Below are 17,576 nucleotides of genomic sequence, written 5' to 3'. Positions count from 1 at the left end.
CAACAGTTCAGAACACATGTGGGCAATCTCTAGTCCTCTCCTTGTCCAGAGAGATTTCAAAGAACCAGTCTACTCACCGTCTCTTCGTTCTTCGCCATGGTGTTGGCTCTGCTTTTCACAGAGCCATCAGTCCGACATCACTGAAAACAAAAGAGGAAACAGTGATGATGTCAAACTGGTGCTATGGGAGTTGTTCTTGTAAGATAATGCAGTCAAAAACTCACAGCTCCTGTATGCCTAGATAGACACATGGAAGGAGGCGGAGACTCTGTGAGGTCACTTCCGTTTCCTCTTTCACCATGCTCTCAAGGTGAAAGCACATGTCTGAGCTATTCAGCTCAGCTATTCAGCTCAGAGACTAATTATGGCCTAATTTTGTAATTTACTTAATACTTTAAATTTTAAACGTTTTAACGTTTAATTGTTGCTACTGTAACTGCTGTTCCTGAAGAAAAACTACTTCATGTGAGTAAATGTTAATTTTGTCTTATTTCACAAGAAAACTGTGATCATTGTTTTTCAAGGGGATAAAAGGGGCAGCACCAGGTATAATCCCATGCCCACAGTTCTGGGGGGGGAAAAAGCACCTTTGGGGTATATTTTAGAATAAACATGCATCCTGGTATTTAACACAGAACATGATCCTGATCTTAATCAGTCCCCAACTGCTTGACACACAGCTCAGTTCTAAAAGTAATCCGTTATCCCTGTTCTAATGAAAATAAATTCTTCCAAAGCAAAAAAAAAAAGAGTGGAAGTTTGCTATGGCCATGATGTATAAAAAAGAGTGAAAAAAGAATGGATGGTTGTTCATGTACTTTGAGTGATAGATTAACCCTTTCCCCCACATCAGTTTCATTTTACCTGTATTGCTCAGTTCAAGAGAATTCTTTGTTTCAGCTGGGACCTCAGAACTGGCAAGTTTGGGCGGGGGGGGGGGGAGAGATTAATTCTAGAGCTATGATGAAAGCACCTCCCCATCTTTGCAATCCCGTTTTGTTTTGATTTGATTTTCAGCTATGACAGGGAGGCAGTTTCTGCAGCTGGAGGGTGACAGAAAAGTAAATTACACGTATTCCTTGGATTATGACGGCAACTGGGGCCGGACAGCAGTTGTTTATTAAATTCTTATTCAAGATTTTTTTAAAAGGAGGATACAAAGTAATATAAAGTAAGAAAAAGAAAAGAGAAAGAATGAAAGAAAGAAAGAAATCAAAGAGAAAGCTAAAAGTGCAAGAAAGGAAAAAAAATAAAAGAAAAATAGAAAAGAAAGAAAAAAGATACAAAGAAGTGGCTTCCGATCTTCTTTACAGCAGTTGCAAGTACAATTATAAATTTGCCTCTTACTCTATGGTTACAACATAATTCTCTTTTCTCTATAATCTATCCTGTCTAATCATCAAAACCATAAATCCAAAGTTCATTGTTTTCTGTTTTACACAAAAAGTCCATAACAGTTTTCCATCAGCAATATACATATTGCCTCTTCGCTGATCAAATAAGTCAATTTAGCCATCTCAGCAAGTTCCATCATCTTCACCAACCATTCCTCCATTGTGGGTAATGCTGAATCTTTCCATCTTTGTGCAAACAATAATCTTGCTGCGGTTATCATGTACAAAAACAAAGTTCAATAACTTTTTTTCAACTGTTCATCCATCAATCCCAAAAGAAAAACCTCTGATCTTTAAAATCCTTTGAAGTGTCTGTATTTGAATCCAAATTTTTCTAGCTTTTTACACACCCACCAAGCATGATAAAATGTCTCTTCTTGTTGTTCACATTTCCAACATAAATTTGAAGTGCCTTTATACATTCTAGACAAATTAATATTTCAATTCCCTTTAAAGGATCTTCCAGAACCAACACCAAGTCATCTGCAAAAAGCCTTAATTTCTTTTTTAATCTTTACTCCCAGTCTTCTCACCTTGTTTTATATCTCTATTCAGTATTAATAGAGGCAAATATGTGTAGCTCAGGGTTGAACTGTGGAGTCCTTGGGATTCTCCGAGCTTGGTTCTTTTCTTGCAAATGTTTCATTACCCAGCTAGGTAACATCTTCAGTGCTAAAATGGGATGGGGTTTGCTCTCTATTTATATACTGTGGCCTGCCTTGCCAGTGCTGGTGGGGGGGGGGTTGTTCTGTTCCTCTGGTAGTTCCTTGATTGGCCTATGTTTACTGCTTGATTGTGGGCCTGGTGGAAACCTTTGCTTATCTGGGTGATGATTGTTGGTGAGGAGATCTTCTGGTCTTTTGTCTCTTTTGAATAGTATGCAGATGCTGTTTATCTCTATGTGTCTGTTAATTGCTGCCTTGTCTGAATACCAAGCTTCCAAGAATTCTCTTGCATTTTTGGATTTAGCTTGGTCTAAAATGTTTAGAGTTTCCCAGTTAAAACTATGGTTGAGTCTGTCCATGTGTTGTGAGATTAAGGAGTTTTCATCATGTCTTCTGACTGCTAGTTGGTGCTTGTGGATGCGCTCTGCTAGTCTTCTGCCTGTCTGTTTTACGTAGTGTTTGTTGCAGTCCTTACACTGTATGTTGTAGATGACACCTGTTTTTTCTTCTTGTGCTACTGGATCTTTTGGTTTACTTAAGATATTTTGGAATGATTTTGTTTGTGTGCTGCAGAGATGCCATGTGGTTGTAATAGTCTGTTGGTGGTTTCTGAGACGTTTCTGATGCATGGCAGTGTGCTCCTTTTCATAGCTTGTGTAGGTTGTGTTGTAATAGGCTGAGTGGTCAGGCACTTTTTGATAAAGTTGCATAGATATCCATTTTGTTGGAAGATGTTGTATAGGTGGTCTTTTTCTTTTTTCTGCTGTTCTGGGTTGCTGCAATGTGTTTGTGCTGACTTGAATAATGTTCTTACACAGCTCCTCTTGTGGGAGGTTGAGTTGTTACTTTGGTAATGGAGCACTTGATTGGTGTGGGTTGTCTTCCGATAAACTTGGGTTTCTAATTTACTGTTGTTTCCTCTGCTGGTGTTGTTGTTTTCTTCTTCTCTGGTGAATTTTATTCCTGTGAAGATGTTGATGGTTTCATGTGTCTTCTCTAGTTGTTCCTTTTTTATTATAACAAAGGCGTCATCTACATACCGGATCCATACTTTAGGTTGTACTGTATGTGGGGAAGTGCTATAGCTTCTAGGCATTGCATTACAATCTCTGCTATGAGTGCTGACAGTGGTGATCCCATGGGTGTGCCTCTGATTTGTTGGTACATTTGTCCATCAAACTGAAAATAGGTGGTGAGGCAGAGGTTGATGAAGTCCATGATTCTGGGTAATTCGATCTGGGTGTATTTGGTTAAGCCGGGTGTGTTGTATAGTACTGCTGATTTGGATTCTTTTGCTAGTTCTGGGTTTATGGACGTAAAGAGTGCTGTGACATCAAATGAGACCATAATTTCATCTTTATCTATGTGTGCGTCTTTGATTTTCTGGAGGCACTGTAGTGAGGAGTTGATAGAATAACAAGGATGTAAGTTTCTTTGTCCTCTAATAGCTTTTTGGCTTTTTGCAGGTATTGTGATTTATCGATAATAACTGTGGTGTGGCCTTTGTCTGCTGGGAGGATGATGATGGTTTGGTCTTTCCTTAGACTATTGAGGACTACTCTGTCCTCTGCTTTGAGTTGGTGTTGATATCGTGTTCTTCTGATCTGTGGTATGATTGTCTGCCTTATGTTTTCTTGGGTCTCTGGGTTGAGTCCTGTCGTTTTGAAGGCTGCTTATAGGACTGTGCAGAAATCTAGTTGACTGGCACTGTCCATGTTATAGTTGAGGTCTTCTGGAGGATATTGTGTTCTGCAGTGGATAGTGGCCGGCTAGACATGTTGATTACCCATTCTGGTTCGGGTACCTCTTCCGTTTGTTTCCAGGGTTTAATTTGAGTAGTTTAGTTTGAAGTTTAGTTTTTCTTTTCTCTGCTTGTCTTCTGGATGTGTTCAGGATGGTGGTAGTCAGTATCTTAGTATGCTCTGGGGTCATGGTCAGTTCTAGTTGTTCCTTGAGGTTGTCTATTATTTGCTGGTACTTGTTCAGTCTGTGGTGTGCATCTGTTATCATTAGTCTTACAATTTTGCAACTGTTTTGTTGTGCTATCTTGAGTAAAACAAAGCCCCCACCACCAACAGCATTGGCAAGGCATGCCACAGTATATAAACAAAGAGCAAACCACATCCCATTTTAGCACTGAAGAAGTTACCTAGCTGGGTAATGAAATGTTTGCAAGAAAAGAACCAAGCTCAGAGAAACCCAAGGACTCCACTATTCAGTATTTCAAGAACCAAAAGAAACAAGAGAGGAGACAGTGGGCATCCTTGTCTTTTCCTTTTTGTATCTCACAGGGTTTTGTTAGATCTCCATTAACAATTATTTGTGCTTTCTGTGAAAGGTAAATCGATCTTACCCATTTTATAAAGTTCTCTCCAAAATTCATATCTTCCAAAACCTTGAATAAGAAAGCCCAGTTCAAATTGTCAGAGGCCCTTCTCTACACCAATGTGGCTTGTTTTTCGTTATGTTGCTCTAAATATTCCAAAATGTCCAACATATTTTTAACATTATCTTTTAACTGTCTTTTAGGAAAACACCCACATTGATCCTCATTAATAAATTCTTGCAAAATTATTTTCAGTCTATCAGCTAGAATTGTTGTGAACAACTTGTAGTCATTGTTGAATAATGATATTGACCTATCGTTTCTTGTTAAAGTCAAATCTTGTCCCTCTTTAGGTATTAGCGCTATATTGTCATCTTTCCAACTCTCTGGCATCTTTCCTCTAAGATAGAGTTCATCATGTTTTGTAAAGGTTGTAAAAGTTGATCCTCAAAACATTTATAATCCAGAACCTGAAAGGCCATCTGGTCTAGGCACCTTTCCTGGTTTAATTTTTTTTTTATAGCTTCAGAACTTCCCTTACTGTTATAGGTCCATTCATAATCTGTCTCCGTTGCTCTGTAATCCTTGGGAAATTTTGTTTCTTTAGATATTCATCTATTTTCTCTAAAGAGATGTCACTTCCTTTATAGAAGTTGTAATAATATTGATGAAATGCTTCTTGCATGGCTGCATTGTCTATTAATATAGTATCTCCCTCTTCTAATTTCAATATCATTTTCTATTTTCTTTTCAAAATTTATATGCTAGCCACTTCTTGGTTTATTTGGAAACTCAATTTTTTTTGCTTTACCTAATTCATTTTTATTTCCATTTCTCCTACTGTTAACATGGATAATTGCTGCTGTAAAAGCTTAACTTGTCTTCTCTGGAAATTTCTTTAATTCATCTTCTTTTCTCATTATCTCATCCAGAATACCTTGTGTTTTCTCTTGACTCTTCTTTTTGAGTACATTGTTACGTTGTATAAAATAACCTCTATAAAAGCTTTACTTGCATCCCAAACCATTCTTAAATCAGTGCCTTTACCTAAATTATTTTCAAAAAATTATTTTAATTTCTTTTTGCAATCCTCCACTAATGCTTCTTTCTGTAGCAACATTTCGTTTAGTTTCCATCTAAAAGAATTAGATTTGTTTTATAAACCAAACTCACAAGATTATGATCTGAAAAAGTCTTTGCTAATATCTCTACTTTAAAAACCTTAGTAGCCAGGTTCTTTGAAATCCAAATCATGTCTATCCTTGAAAAGGATCTATGCCTTTCAGAAAAGTAGGTGTACTCTCTTGAATTGCCCCACTGACTTTGCTTGTGGGAAGCTGGCAGGGAACCAGAAAATTGTAAGAAATTGTGATCACCTGACTGTGAGGATGCTGCAACAGCCAGAACTGCAAGGACAAACAGTGCTGTCACAAGTTTGAATGGTCACTGAGTGAGTAGTCATAACCCAAGGACTACCTGTATTGGAATGTTCCTGTATCAGGATATTTACAACTATATTTTCTCCCCTCTAATTTCCTGCTATATCAGGCAGAATTATCACACATATGGCAGCTGGGTGGTCATTTGTACCTGGTGAAAAAAACTTCATTATGGGGGCAGCCCACCCCAAAAGAATCACCCTTTCACAGAAGCATTTGTGGGAGAAATATTGTGCCCAGATTGTACTTGTGCTGCTGATGCTGACTTTGCTATGGAAGTGGTCAACATTTTATTAGAAAGAAAAGAAATTGGGGAGAGTTGTTCTTGCTGCTGCTGCTGCTGCTGCTGCAATAGGAAATGTAAAAATGTATCACCTCTTTTCCTTGAAGGCTTCCCCCCCCCATCCTTAGTCCCTTTGAGTATTATTCCTCTCCATAATTCTGATTCCAAGTGCACTTCTTCCCCTCTACTATTTTAAGAAAAAGCAGAGATCTTCATTCTTAATCATGTTTCGCATAGGTTGCTTGGTCCATACTGTAAAGTAAAAGAAGAGTAGGAGAGGGAGGCAGCTGGGTCTGCCCAGATTGGAAGAAAGTTCTCTGTGCTGAGCTGACCCAAGAGGTCAGAGCTGATGAAGTGAACACAAATCCTTTTCTTTATCCAACTGGGGCAGGCTGGGAAGAAATGAAAAAGGGATGAGGCACTTTCTCAAAGGGCAGATTCACAAACAATACAATAAACTAAACTGTTAACTCTGCTTGATGAGTTTCATGACCTTAAATAGCACAAGATTAAAAAAAGAATGTAAGATTTCTCTTCTCCATCCCCTTCCTCCTCCTTCTTTGTTTTCATTTTTCCAGCATTTGCAACTACAGAAAAAGAATAAAAGGGCAATATTGTGTTGGATAATGGAAACTCTGTCATCTTTACACAACACAAAAGAATGCAAGCTCACTGGGTAAAAGAAGTGCTTTGCTTGCAGCATCCTGGCTGTCTGAATTCCCCTCATCTCTCTGAAGCATCTAGAGAGACCCCTTTCAGAGGACATCTGGATGTCAGTGGCCCCAGTGGATTAATGGATTACAGTGGGCTGTGTTTGCTCAGATTTGGTAACATTTTTCAAGGACAGAAGATAATAGGTAGGAACAAGGATAAGAACAACCACAAGAAAAATATTGCATTCTATCTCTCTATCTCTCTATAGTTGTTTCCATCAAGGGTTCCTTCCAGCCAGCCATAACTTCCTTAGCCCACTTTCCTTTTTTGTAATTCTGAGAACTCCAGACTTTCTCCAAGCATGCTGATACATCTTTCCCTGTTTGTAATAAGCACATTTAAAGCCCACTTGTTAAAGCAAGCTCGCTCTGACCAACGTGCCATACCTTCCAAATTTTCATTTAAATAGGAGAACGTCTATAGTTATTTCCGTATCAGAACACATGCATCTTAGAGTTTTGATTCCCCTAACATATCAGTCTTGTTATCATGATTGTTATAAAAGCAACACCTATGACATACTAATATGTGCTGTTTTATCAGTATTATCTTCTACGAAGTGCTCCTTAGTTCCAAAATGTATTCCCATGGGACTCACAAAAATCTTAATACTACCATATGCACAGCCATATCAAGACTGCTTTCTGTTCTTGTGATATCCATGATCAATTGTATATCATTAATAAAGAAAGCTTACAGGAAAAATATAGAAAAGAACAAAATGAACTGAAAAGTGCAGTTAACTCTATATGCAAAGAAAACTTTGGAAAATAAAAAGATTCATACTGTATTAATTATACTTGAAGAAACTTTAAAATGCTTTGCATGTTGAAGGTCCCAGATGCAGTCCTGGCTGTTTACAGTTAATAGTACAAACAGACATGAAGAGCAATGGCTTCTGGAATTCTTTTGAACTTCTTTGCACCAGTGACCATCTGTTCCTGTAGGTGTGCACCAGGAAGCTTAGGGTGAGTTGCATATTATGCTCCACTTTGGATCATGTGACTGGGAAGGAGGAGGGGAGGGGCTTAGAATGGAGCAGTTGTCAATATTCTGAGCTGTCTATCCCAATAGTATTGGGTGAATTTGAGAGGGTTTTTTTTTTTCCTTTGCAGCTACTTGCCTGATCTGGTCAATTTTTAACTTAATATTTCTTTTGCTGGCTCCCCCCACCCCCGCCCCTTGCAAATTGGTTATGTTCATTTTTCAGAGAGTTGTACTGACAGATGAACAGAATCCCAAGCCCTCTTTCCAACCTCTTGAGTTGAAAAGAATAAAAAGGATCAGAAAGTAGAAAGACTTGTGCTTGAATACGCTGGAGAATCATTCTTAGTCGAAATAGGCAATTCTATGCTAGCAAATCATCGGACAATACTATTCAATTAGTTATTTTTAAAATGTATATCCCACCTTTTCTCTCAGTGCTCTAAGCAGCAAACATAGTATGTACTCCTCCAATTTTATTTTCACAAAATAAATGCGTGAGGTAGGCTAGCTTGAGAGACAACGACCGCCCCAAAGTCAGCCAATAAGTTTTATGGCTGAATGTAGAATCTCCTACATCAAACCATTGCATCTTACTATGCAGCATTATGTAATATTATTACATAAGGAAGCTACTTATGTAATAATAGTTTGGGAAAAATGTACAAGCATCTGTTAATTATAATTAACAATCTAGTTCCAAAAAGCTAAGCTAACCATCACCAAGAATTTGCTCTGGGGTTGTTTATTCTCTTGCTTAGCTCACCCCTCTTAGTTGCAAAACTCTACCTTGTTTCCCATGCCTTACCTCAATTTAATCTGAAACATCCTGTGGTTCCTAGACAGATAGAAAAAAGAACTTTTGGTCAGCGAAGGAAATTTAATCCATCCTTTCATCAAAAGGAACATTACAAATTCTTCACCATAAGAAATGGACAGTTGCCAGAGATCTTTTTAAAATACAGGTATGAAATATGTACCTCAACTATCATCAATGAGATTGTTGTTACCATTGCCAACAGTGTTTGTACAGTAGTCTATATGCAGTAGTCAGACCATCTAAGCTGCTGAATATTTTTAAACATTGGGAAAGCAATCTCAGAAGACAGCAGCAACTAAATCTGTTAAGCTACTTTAAGAAAATAAATACACAGCAATATGGAGAATTTCAATTCAGCTTTGTTCAGAGACTACTAATTTATGCAGATGGATAATGAGTATAAAAAGCAGCTGGTGATTATTAGCTTAAAAAGCTACTGAGGAAATGAACCTAGGTTTCATATGTCTAGGACCAACTGTAAATACTAATTCCTATACAGAAAAGAAATTATTAAAAAGTGCATCTTTACTCAGCATGACTTTATTTAGTTTTACATTTTTTTAACTTATCCAATCTAGTTAATATTTCTTGGGCAAGATCTCAATTCATTTCAATTTTTATGCTCTGAGCTACTGAAATGCATGCTCTTCACTTAGTAAATTAATTGAGTTCCATAAAATTTATATATACACACATAAAAGTTGCTTTCATTTTAAGTTTCTCAAGTAAAAAATAAAACTGATGCTTTAAACTGGACCATTTATTTGGCAGAACATTTAACTCAGTGGCCTAAATGGCCCCTTCCAATTCTATGAACAATGTATTATTTAAAGGTTCAATATTGTCCTAAGGATGAAAATACAAGCTGGCATCATTTAAGCTGAAGTGAGCTATCCCATGGTTTAAAACTATGATTATTTCTGTCACTTAGTAGTGATTATCTTCTCAATGCCACCGAGGGCATTTTTCTTTTCCTGATGACCTGTTACATGTGAAATGTAATGTATTGGCATAACATTAATAATACCATTTGAGACCAAGGTTAATGATATATATTGTATTACTATGAAAGTTCCCAATCCATCTTTATAACTCATTTTTGGAACAGAGAGTTAAGAAGTTGTCTTTCCCTTTGAATGAAAGGTTGGTGGCCTTTTGCCATAATAATATGTACACTTTTGTATAGCAAGTCAAAGAGGCATTTGGGGTTTCTCATTCAAAGAAGCATATAGGATACTATCTGAGATGTTCTTATCCAAATAATTTTAATAAATAAAAAAGTTTCATTAAAGGCACATCCACAATAAGCTCTTGTAACAGTATGAAAGCAGATCCTACAGTGTCAGCAGTATTTATTTATTTCCAGATCAGCTTTGTACTTAAAATTGCTGCAAAGCTAGATTTAAAAACAACAACAATGCAGTGACTCTGTTTTCTTACTGTCAGTCAGGTGCTCTTGCCTCACCCCTCTTCCCTGATCCTAAGCTTCATGACCTATAAGGGAGATGCTTGCGATCATAGCTTTCCTCAGTAGCCTATACAAAGCGAGCAAGATTGAAATTGATTAGGGGGCATCTGTTGGAGGTGGGAGAGGGTCAAAATGTCAAGTTGGCAGCCATGACTGAGCAATTGAAGTCCCACTCCTTTTTTATGTGCATCAATTTGTATAAAAAAAAAAAAAAGGGCAGGGTTTCAATCGTTCAGAGATGCTATCTTGACTTGTTTCTTAGCAATGCTGATTGGGCATCTATGATTGGTGAGGTATCCTTCAGACCATATGGGGGGAAAAAAAAGGAAACTTCTGATAATTGTTGTCTCCAAATTTTTCTCAACACTGGCTGTAGTTACCCAGTTTGTCTAATCTGATCAAACAATATCATTGGATCATGAGGCACACAATCAGGCTAACAAGGCAAAGGTTACCATTTTGGAATTACAGAGACCCTACTTGTAGATGACACTACCTTGGTTGCAGAAACTGAAGAAGGCCTAAAAATGATTTTTCTAAAAGTAAAACAGGAGAGCAAAAAGGCTAGTTTTTCTTTGAACATCAAGAAAACTAAGGTGATGTCAACTGGAAAACTAGAAGAATAAGATAAACAATGAGATGATAGAAGTAGCTGATAGTTACAATTTTCTAGGCTCTAAAATGGATAAAGATGGTGGATGTGCAAAAAAGATTCAGAGATAAATAACAATGGGCAAAAAAGACATTGAGGGGCCCAGACAAATTAATGAAATATCGAGACTTTTCAATCAACACAAAAGTTAGGGTGGTCAGCTCAGTTGTATTCCCTATTATGATGTTTGGATGTGAGGAATGGACTTTGCAAGAGTGAGAGGACGAAGGCTGACTTATTTGAGCTATGGTGCTGGAGAAGGCTGATTCACATTCCTTGGATAGCCAAGAGAATCAACCATTCAGTTCTAAAGGAAATCAAGTCAGAATGCTCACTGGAAACAAGAATCATGAAAAAAAAAACCTATCATACTTTGGACACATCATGAGGGCTGATGCATCTATGGAAAAGATGATAATGCTGGGCAAGGTAGATGGAAGGAGAAAAGGCTAACATAGCTCATGAGGTGAACAGAGTCCTGGATGCTATAGAAATGTACCTGTAAGAATTGTGTAATGCAATGAGAGACATGATGGCTTGGAGAGCTTTTATAGCATCACCAGAAGTTGGCTATGACTCAACAGACCATAACAACATCTTCCTCCATCTTGCCTGCTATCCGTGAGACCCTGCAACAGGAAAGTACTGGTAAAACTTCACTGCATCAGTAGTTCTTTCCCTACTGGTCAAGCAGACCAAAAAGGGTGTAGCTTGAGTACTGTACTGTATCAGTATTTGGAAGGCATGTTCTGTGGCTACCAGGGCATAGTAGCAAGTTTTACAATGGAATAATTTACATTTTTTAAATTCTGCATAGCTTCCTTTCAGTTCCTTGGGAGATTGACTGGACAAGGATTTAAAATCTAACAGGATAGTGCTCCTGCTTGACCAAGTTTCAAGTCCACACAACACAGATAATTATGGGAGGGTAGTTGGACTCCCAGCTGCACCAGTTTTCAATTAAAACTATTCCCTTTTGTCCCAGTACAACTGGACCCATAACTCACCTGATCAACATATTGTATAAACTTTGCCCCAAAAGTAAGGTGAATTTAGAAATTATTGCTTCAGAGAAATTTCCAAGAAGAAATCATTTAGCCAATCAAATTTCTGATGGGGATTCCATGCATCTGTTTCTCCACCAAATCACTCTGGCTGATCTCCAAACAAGTATGTAAAGGTATGTTAAATTGCAGGAGAGATTTCACAAGCAATTTTGCTACACTATAACTTACGTATTTTCCCTTCATCTCATAGTTTTCAACAATACCTCAGAGGCAGATAATGAGGGCTGTAAGGCCTATGAACTGGAGCTATTTTGTGACTAAGATACGTATTTTCCTCACACACAGAAAAGAGTAAGTATCTCAAGTTAATTCATGAGACAGGCATATCCAGTCCAAATCTTCATAGAAAAAAGCCTGCAATGTGTTCTTAGTCAAATTGATAGCCAAGCTAGGAACTGAACCATGTAATCAGGGGAGTATGCTAAATCATTGGTTGCATATTCTTTATCCCTAAATATATTAGACTGTTTCTAACTTGGGAACAATAAGAAACAGAACAGGAGCTGAAGAGCTGTCTTTGCAGCAGAAACCTGTGTCTCTCTGGTAGATGAGACAAACCTTCTCTGATTTCACATTTCAGATGGTAGTAGTTCATCCTATGTCACTATTATATTGGAAACATTTTTTGTTTAAATGATGGACTGGAATGGATTTGAAAAACTGCATATATATGCTCTATTTAGTTATAGTAGCAGAAGTGAGCTGGACTAATCTGCAGGTTTTTGAGCCTTCTTTTTTCCAAGATGGAAGAGTAACCAAAACCTTTTTCAGAAAAAAAAAATAGATTCTATCTTTGGCTAACCTTTACAGTACTTTGTGGGATAGATAATTATCTCTATTATTGCAAGGTGGGGTATCTTTGTTGCAGTTCACAACCAGAGTGGGTTGTGTAAGGCCACCCACTGAGTTCATAGCTTTGGTTAAGATCTGAACAAAGAACTTACCACATTACAGTTCGCATATAATGAATTTCAGTATCTTCTAGCAAGCAACAATGCAATCATAGAATACACTTCCTGATGAAATTATCTAATCCCTTGTTCAGTGAAGGAAGCAGTAAAGCCATCAACTTTAATGAGAACAGCATGAATTCTACAATTAGAATTGCAATTGAAAATCCATATATTCTGCTCACTTCAGCAAGTTACAGAAGGGATAGGAACTCTAATGAAAGAACTGTATGTAAATCTTAAGTATCAGAAATTTAGTTAAAAGAGCTCTCTTAGTAAAAACAAGCAATGAATTTTAAACATTGCTATAATTGTAGGAGACAGGTTTATTTTGTGTGTGATTAGCGCTGATGACAGAAGACACTTGGATGGATGGAAAGAACCATTTCTGTAACCTAATATGTCAAATCTAAGAGCACAAGCTCTCCAGATATACACTGTGTGTTTTGGGAGAGAGCTTAGCTTTACTAAGGTCCAATTTAAGCGAAATAACTTCAGTTGGAGTGAAGTTCTTTCCAACAGATCTGCTCAGGATGGAATATACGATTGGATTTCCATTCTGGGTGATGAGGACTCTTGAGCCACATGCCTTCCCTCCTTAAGTTATGTCAGTTCAGTTGCCCTCTTCCTCTGATTGACTATCCAGGATTTTCCAGAAGTGGAAGGAGGGATGAAGGGAAATTACTGCTCCTTCTCCCTGCTTTTGTCACTGCACACATACTTGGTAAAGGCAGACAATAAAATAGCAAGTAAGCAAAAAAATCAAGAGGACTGTGGGAGTCAGTCAGCAGAAAATCCCCTGCTATACTGAAGGCTCAGAAAGATGACACATTCCTGGAATACAACAGGCCTTTTGCTTGTCTCTATCTTTATGTGACAGTGGCTCCTGACATGTGCAGTTCTGGTGGAATATGTAATGGTTTAATTTAATTCCACTGAACTGCTGCAAAGCAAGTTGAAGATGTTTGCAATTGTTAATTACTAAGAGTGAGCTTGGAACACAATTTTGAAATGTCCATGATAGGCTTTGAGAGAGGCATGCTAGTAGCCTGATATTAAATAACCAATATGTTAGAGATAAAACTGCTTTAGAAGTTGACTATAACATTCATTAGGCAATAATAGTGTGCTCTCAATATATAGGAGAGATTGGAGGCACAAAATAGGGTTTTTTTTTTAATGAACATCTACAGTAGATTCTTTATTGTGTCCTGAACATATCCATTAAGGCACACACATACAAAGCATCAAATGTTTTAAGCCTAACTTGAATAGCTGACATTTAGAGCTTTCTGGTTAATAGAGCTTTCTCAGGTGTCTGCCAAGGTCAGTGGAAAAGGGAAATAATTCCCAAGTGTACACAGGTCTTTTGATGCATTTTAAGTATAATATTGTGGAAGGGTTGCTCAATACCATTTCTTCTTTTTAAAAAAACAATGTTTGTATTTCTTTCTCAGGTGATCTTGTTCTTACCCTCTGTGGTTTGGAGAAATTCACATGAAGCCATAACATTGACAATTTGGAAGACAAAGTCAAGGTTTTTATGTGCATTTTCTTCTAGTTGATATGGTTGTTATATAAACAACTAACATAAATATAAGTGAAGAAGGAGGAAGAGGAAGGAAGAAGAGGAAAACTGTTATCAAAAGCTTTTGGGACTACCATGTAAGCAATATACTTAAATATGTGTAGCATAGCCTATAGCAGAATGGATCAAAGCTATATTAATGATTATTAAAATGTAGCTAATAGCTAATAATGTATTATGTTCATTCACAAACATATTACACAATATCTTCATAAAAGATACAGGTATAAAATATAACAGATCTAAGGAAAATGATGAAGTGGGTTTGGGATTATATTATTTTTCCTCTTTCATTCCCTTCAGAATTGCAGTAACTCATTGATCTCCATTTGTCCATGGATCACTGAATGAGAATCGCTGAATGAGGGAAAATTTAAATCTAACAATGTCAAATTTTCCTCTGTAGCCATAATGGTTGTTCATCTGATGGAACTGGCACAGAATTTTTTTGAACCTAAAGAGAAGCACAGTGTGTGTCACTGTAAGAACTTTAGTGCACATAGCAAAATGCTTTTGTAAGGTACTAAAGAGTAAAAAACAACAAAACCCACAATGCTTTTCCAGAAAAAAATAATAACTGAGAAAGCAAAATGAAAGGAAAAAATTGCATGGTAGATTACTGAAGATTCTTCTCAGAGTAGGAGGAGAGGGCAAGACATATGGAAATAGAGATACAAGGCAGTAAGCCAACAGCAGCTGCATGATGATGGGAGGGAAGGGGGGCTGGTAGAAGTCATGGAAGCCGGAGAGTTACAGAGGAAGAGAGAAAAAATCCGGAAGATGAAAGATGATCAAATACAATTGTATACCTAGGTTTTATTATCATCTGTTCAAAATAAGTTAAAAAGAGAGAAAATGAGTGTTGGGGTAAAACCCAGAGAAAGCTAGAACAATAGGTGCTTTCAACTACTATAAGATATACTGGATGAGGAGGTACAGAGATAAGCACAGTGCTAGTTCAGCTTAGTGGAGGATCCTGAGAGGCCTCTGCCTGGTTGGTGGTCACACTGCTGCGCTCAAGAGTCCAATCTGTTAAGGGGACCAGGCCTAGATGGCTCAAAGAGATTTGTCTATGGGATAAACAAAGGCTTGCAAGGTGGCGGGGGGGCGGGCGGGGGAATCTCAGCTGCAGCAATTTTCCCTTAAATGATTTCAGCTACAGAAGGAAAGAAAGACTCAAAATGAAAAATTTCTTCTCTTTCTGGCTGGCCAAAAAGTTAATATTTTTCTAATGTGTCTCCCCAGTGCAGATTATGCATAGGAGCTTATGAATCATCCCATCATCCAGGATAAAATACTGAAAAGGCACTCCATTTCTGAACATATTTAAAATTGTTGTCTTAAAAAATATCCCTACAGATGGCTCTGTACAGAAGGTCACCAGGCCCTTTCCCAATTTGCTATGTTCTGCTTTAATTTCTGAGGCTTTTGCTTTATCCCTCTTTCCATCCTTCCCAAGCAATGACCTGCCCATTTTTTATCTGTATCTTTTCCCCACATCTGTCTTTCCTTTGGTCCTGTTCAGTTGTTTCCATATCTGTGTGTCATGACGAGATCAGGCTCAGACAAGGAGACCAACAATGAGCAAAGAGTTACCAGATGAACCATGCCTGAGGACCTGCAGGAACCGCTGCTGTCAGTCCCTGAAGATGAGGACTCTGAGCTGCTGCCTCCACCCAGCACAAAGACTCGGGTGTGGAGAAGAGAACGAAGCAAAGATGCTGTGCCAAACTGCTCACAAGAAAGGAGCCTCACCCTCCTATATGGAGCAACACTGGCACTGGTTCTGCTTAAGTAGAGCAGCAAACCCAAGTCTCTCCTTTGGAATCAACTGTTCATTCACCCAGACTCTGTGTGCCTCAAAGCTTGACTTTTAAATCCTGTGACTTTCATTCTGGACCTCAGATTGACTGACGATCCTTCTGTGACGCTTTGATGCTTGGACCTCACTCTGTCTACTCTTTTGCCTGCTGCTTTGAGACTCTATTAAGGCAAACTTGCTTGACTTTTGGAATTTCTTTCCCACTTGTGTGGGCATGTGCATTGTGTTCATGCTGTCCCTGCTGCTTGGTACTTGTTTTGAAAGACCAACAGTAAAACTTGCAACTATCTCTCTGGTGTGTTTTTGTGTGTTTGGCCTGGAACAGGACACTGTGTGCCCTAGCATTGGAGACTGATCTATCTGTCTATGGCTCAAGACCAAACCAACAAACATTAAAACGTATTTAAAACATATACATATATGTAAGCAGCTTGTATAGCATAGTGGTTAGAGTGCTGCCTTTGATGCAGGAGATCAGGGTTTGAATCCCAGCTGGTACCTACCTTACCAGTAGGGGTCCTTGGGCAAAGCCCCCCTAACATTTCACCTGCCTACCTCGGATACGAGAGTGACGTGAACTAAAAGAGTCATGCCGACTCAGACATCACCCAGATTAACAAGGTCTGTGCCAGATGTTGGGGAACCAGGACAATCTGACGATAAGTGGGCTACTGGAACAAACCATACATGGACAAGACAAGAGAACCTGGAATTGATGGAATGCTACTACAACAGCAGACCTAATGAGAGGATATATGAAATGTATGAGGGAACCATGGATGGACAAAAGACCTACATCCACACTATTTGAGAAACAGCTAGTTACCCAATGCTTCAATATAGTAAAAAGGAAGCTGCTCTCACAGCTTGAGATAGACCAACTACACATTACATCCTGGACTCAAGAAGACCCAGAAGAACAACTGGATGTGCAGCCAACACCTGAAGCTGGAACGTCACTGCCACCCCCTCCATTACAGAGCAAAGCAGTTGATATGAGACATAAGATCATGGATAAACTAGCTACAGTCAACCCTCGAGACCAAATACCAAGGTTCAGTGGAGATCTACCATCAGATAGTATGCTAGAAGATGCCAATGGAGCCCTCATGACAATCCCTATGACCACCATAACTCAAACCAATGAACTGGTATACACTACAGCCACTGTAATCCTGGAGGTGCTTGGCTACAAGACCAAGAAGAACAGTAATACATATCCCGTCCCTGCCACCCCCCGGAAGATGAGATTGGAGGCTAAGATCAACTCAGAAGTTAATCAGCTGGTGGAACTAGAGAACGGTGTTGAGATTAAGGATAGGACTCAGCTACTGAAAAAAAATACAAGTGCCTTGCTCCATCTGAAGTCCTAGAGACTGCTAAACAAAGGCCCACAGCACTGGC

The 17,576-nt window shown here is 38.4% G+C and overlaps 1 long non-coding RNA gene across 2 annotated transcripts; it reads left to right on the top strand.

Annotated features, from left to right (window-relative positions):
• The first annotated feature begins 319 nt into the window (after positions 1–319).
• On the top strand, positions 320–16,448 carry LOC112540867 (uncharacterized). 2 transcript variants are annotated; one of them, XR_003084916.2, is made up of 7 exons: positions 320–465; positions 6,686–6,964; positions 7,656–7,789; positions 8,648–8,770; positions 12,003–12,103; positions 14,220–14,427; positions 15,876–16,448. It is a non-coding gene; the product is annotated as an uncharacterized LOC112540867 (long non-coding RNA). The 2 variants fall into 2 exon arrangements; XR_015797854.1 differs by lacking the exon at positions 8,648–8,770.
• The last annotated feature ends 1,128 nt before the right edge of the window (positions 16,449–17,576 follow it).

The sequence above is a fragment of the Python bivittatus genome, unplaced genomic scaffold (genome assembly GCF_059951505.1).
Source record: "Python bivittatus isolate LINGU-HERP-01145 unplaced genomic scaffold, Pbiv_v1 ctg000610_np1212, whole genome shotgun sequence".
In the NCBI taxonomy this organism is placed as follows: Eukaryota; Metazoa; Chordata; class Lepidosauria; order Squamata; family Pythonidae; genus Python; species Python bivittatus.
The sequence above is the reverse complement of the archived record's forward strand: the minus strand, read 5'-3'. Positions and strand labels throughout refer to the sequence as shown.